General features: G+C 44.2%; 1 pseudogene; it reads right to left on the reverse strand.

The window, feature by feature from the left end:
• Positions 1-3,570: 3,570 nt before the first annotated feature.
• Positions 3,571-3,750, reverse strand: LOC139263683 (U2 spliceosomal RNA; annotated as a pseudogene).
• Positions 3,751-4,331: the final 581 nt, after the last annotated feature.

Raw genomic sequence — 4,331 nt, forward strand, 5'->3', positions numbered from 1 at the left:
TTTGGCATATGTTCCCAGATGTTAGTGAGGAGGATTTTGCAGGGTCGTACTGGGCTGGATGTGCCTTTGTTGTGTCCGAATCCGATGCCTAGGTTGATGCCGGGTGGTCGAATATGGTTTTATTGTTACTGTTTTTCGTAGCAGTTTGGGACAACTGAGTGGTTTGCTAGGCCATTTCAGAGGGCAGTTAAGAGTCAACCACATTGCTCTGGAGTCACTGATAGGCCAAACCAGGTAAGGACAGTAGATTTCCTTTCCTAAAGGACATTAGTGAACCAGATGGGTTGTTACGACAATATGACAAATTTCATAGTCACCATTACTGATACTAGCTTTTTATTCCAGAGTTATTTAATTAAATGCATTTAAATTCAACAGCTTTCATGGTGGGATTTTAACTCATATCTCCAGATCACTATTACATGCCTCTGGATTACATAACCACTGTCCTAGTTCCCTGACATTTGCTATTAGCAAAATTATACGAAACATTCGGTATAGAAACTAAGCTTTTAGGACAGTTATATTACTCTGTTATGATGTTATAAATACGCAATGTGCACAGGTGAAGTGGCATGTGTTCGAAAACTAGTATCCGAGTAAGATGAATTCAAAACATAGATATTCTGCTTTTTGCAAAGTTTACACCTGAACATCTATTGGTGGGTTTTAAAAGTGTCAGCCTTAGCACAGTGGTAGCACTCTTACCTCTGATTCAGGAGGTTGTGGGTTCATGTACCACTCTAGGGGGCTGAAATTCATCAGCCCACCGCCCACTGCCACCCACTCCCGCCGACTTCCTCCAGAAGATCTGCCCACTGCCACTTTCGAGGTGGCCTGGAGCGGGCGGGAGGGGAGGGTCGCCGGGAACCGTCCGCTGACATCAGCGGACGGCCGAGTGGCGCAACTGACCTCTCGTCCGCTGAGCTCCCAGATTCCTGCGGGCGGGACTCAGCGGCAGAACGGGGGTGAACCGCTGGCTGGAGGCTGGTCTGTCCCAGACGGTAAGTCTGACGAACCTGAAAAAAAGGTAAGTGAACATATTAAAACATTTTTTCAACAGCGACTTACCTGGATGGGGTCCCCTGAAGGTCTTCGGATAGTTTTGTATTTTTTTTTGGTGATTTTTTTTTCAGGTCTTCAGCCCTGGGCCCGACTCCATTCTTGGCGGCACTTGGGTGGCAAGTGTCTCTGCCGCCGAGAGTGAGACCTCCCGCCTGCTGCCGCTCAGATTGGCGGCGTACGTCGTACATTTGCCGCCCGCTGACCTTCAAGGGACCTCGGCCATGAATGTCCCACCCAAAGTACTGTCCGGTACCTCGGCGGCTATCGGCGACACTTTGGGTGCACTTGGGCGGGCAGAGGCCTTGATGAAAATCGGCCCCTAGGGACTTAAGCATAAAATCCGTGCAGTACTGCAGGAGGGTGGACTCTCGTAGACGCCATCCTTCGGATGAGATGTTAAACCATGGCCCTGTCTGCCCTCTCGCTGGCCAGAAAAGATCCCATGTGTGATATCGGACCGACCGCCTGTTATATACCCTGCCCAATTTTCCTTTTCATTGACTTCATTCAACTGTTTCAGAAAATTGCACTAGACGAATATGGAGTATATTTTTTCCTGATTTCAATGTAAAGGAATATCGGAAGAGATGTATAACAGTTGCCTCATCCGATATCGCCAAATTGAAAGTTCCAGCGGTAGTCTCCTCTAATGGTTGTGTTGGTAAGTTCATTGCCTAATGTGGAAGTGGGCCATACAAACATAAAGTGGTTAAAATTGGTTATGGTCCACTTTTGGGCGCATTACCAATGGCACGCAGGCAGCACACACCTCAACTAGGAGGTCTGAGGCCTGCCTGAAATTATACCTTGGGCCTAGTTTTAATAATTTAGGCAAACTGCCAACATTTGTTGCACCTCCAGAGGAAAATCACCTAATGTAAACGTTTTAATCTTGGGCCGTCTGCCACGCTGGCAGTGGCCCCGAGATAAGTCCTAGGAGGGAGCTGGAGGAACACCGGGAGGGGAATAGATCACAGACCAGCAGCGGTCATCAGGAGTGCAGTGGATCTGCGTGCTTACAGCTTGGTGGCAGCCCCTGCTTAGGCCACAGCAACCGCTAAGATGAAGAATCATCATCGACCAATTTAGTGCAGGGGTCCTGAAACAGGTATTGGGCCTTTCATTTGCGTATGTAAGGGTCCTAATGCCACTTTTAAGTGGCCAGCTATGCAGCTGTGTATGGCAAAATTGCGGCACCCGTATCCCTGGCGTAGTTCAGGCGAACGACGTTGCTCCACAAATTGGTCCCCATTGCACTCATTTCACGCCCGTTAAACGGGTGTGACGAAGACCAATTTCTACCCCAAAATGTTTCATGTTCGATTCTTGGTCTAGGCTGAGTTCTCTGACCCAGAGAGTGGCCGGCAATCGTAAAACTGTCCCCAGCATGAGTCAGCACTTTCAGAAAAGGGGGAAAAAAGAAATCAACTGAGCAGCAAAGAGAGAAATTACTTGTGTCTAATAATGTGACAGTGAGCAACCATTCTCGAAATACTATCTAGCTGCAAATATTTACTTTATTGAAAAAGAAGTATTGTATGTCAATGGGGAACTATTTCAATTTAATTACTGTTAAACCAAACCATAAAACAAGCAGAGTTTAATGAGGAAGAAGAGACACGGATTTTAATTTTCTCTGTATGCGTTTAATTATATAAATCAAGAAAATATTTTAAAATTATATGCAAATTAAAATGTTATGTTTTATTTCAGAATGTCAGTCCACATTGCAAAATACCAAGAGAAATCTGTAATTAGTCATTTATAAAAATAATAAAATTCTCATAACAAAGATTTCAAAGCACAGTGGAAAATAACAGATTTTAAGAACTATCAATTAATGCACAGTAATAATTATTCAACACGTTGCACAAACGGCCATTTCGCTAGTCGTGTGACTAGTAGTTGCCTGCGACGGTTCTTGAGTTAAATATTAAATTACACACTAGACAATGGCGGTACCGTTAATGTTCGTTTAATACAGAAGAAGTATAAGACCCACTACTTATACTCTATAGTTACCCAATATGTCCTCGGGTGATCAGTACGGACCTGACACTGTTCCTTTAAGGGTCTCTCCCCTGCTACCCACATCTGCTGAGTGTGGTTCCTAGGTTCTCGCTTTGGACTGTCCGAACTTGTCTATCTTTATACCCTTTCTTCTCTCAGTTAACCATGTGTCGGTTGCTATTAATTGCCTGCTTGATTATACAAGAAGTACAGAGACAGTCTGCTGTTATCACAACCTGTCTCTTGCCTCCAAGAGTTATTACCATGTCGGAATCTTCGTTACTGTGTGTAAACCTTATCTTGATCAATCAAGTCTTTTCATCCTTTCCCACCCCCCTGCTGTTTCCCACAGCCGGTTCTGTTACGGTAACTCCCTCCTGTCCGTTGGCCTTCATTCTTTTTCTTTTTAAATGTCCAATTTCTTTCCAGATCAACTCTAACGCCAAAGATCACTTTGCGCCAATATATTTGATCTTAGGCCAAAAGGCCAAGAGGCAAAGTTGCACCGTTCCTGGAAATATTGCAATACCAGGTCGGTGCATGGAGTGGACGGGGCATGCCCCTGATCCAGCTCCCTGTCCAAAAATCAATTCAATATCATGTCCCCATAGGGGATATTAAACTGATAAGAACAGATACTACACTTGATCTTAGCCAAAAGGCCGAGACCGTTGGCCTTCATTCTGCTATTCCTACACCTGACCTTTTGTTCGGTCTTAAGCAATTGCCAGAACTCTGTTAATTGGCATTCAGTATTTGCACACTATCTCTTACCCAGGGTGACTCCTTTGAATTTGGCTTTATTATTCTGCAGCTTTATAACCTTACCTCCTTCCCTTATCTCCTTCACCCTGAGATCAATGCCTGCTTGTTTTTTGTGCAAGAGAGTTTATTGGTTTTAGACCCCAGGTCTGAACTAACTTCTTAATTCTTTCTGATATTTCCACATTCCTCCCTTTGATCAATTATATATATATATATATCACAGTAGAGTTTCGGCTTCACTACGAGGTCCCTTTAGAATATTTTGTAATGCTGTTCCTACTTGTACACATCCTAGCTGTAGCTCCAATCTACTTACCAACTTTCTCACGTTAGCTACCATTATTATCAATGCTAGGAAAATTATTGCTATCAAGATGACCGTAAGATGAGAGAAAAGTCTGATCCAGGGGTGGATATTCACATTCTCTCCCCAATTCCAAATCTCGTCCCACCAAGTGTCGATCTTAATTCGGGTGATTTTGGCTTCAATG

Source organism: Pristiophorus japonicus, chromosome 4 (genome assembly GCF_044704955.1).
Source record: "Pristiophorus japonicus isolate sPriJap1 chromosome 4, sPriJap1.hap1, whole genome shotgun sequence".
Taxonomy (NCBI): domain Eukaryota; kingdom Metazoa; phylum Chordata; class Chondrichthyes; family Pristiophoridae; genus Pristiophorus; species Pristiophorus japonicus.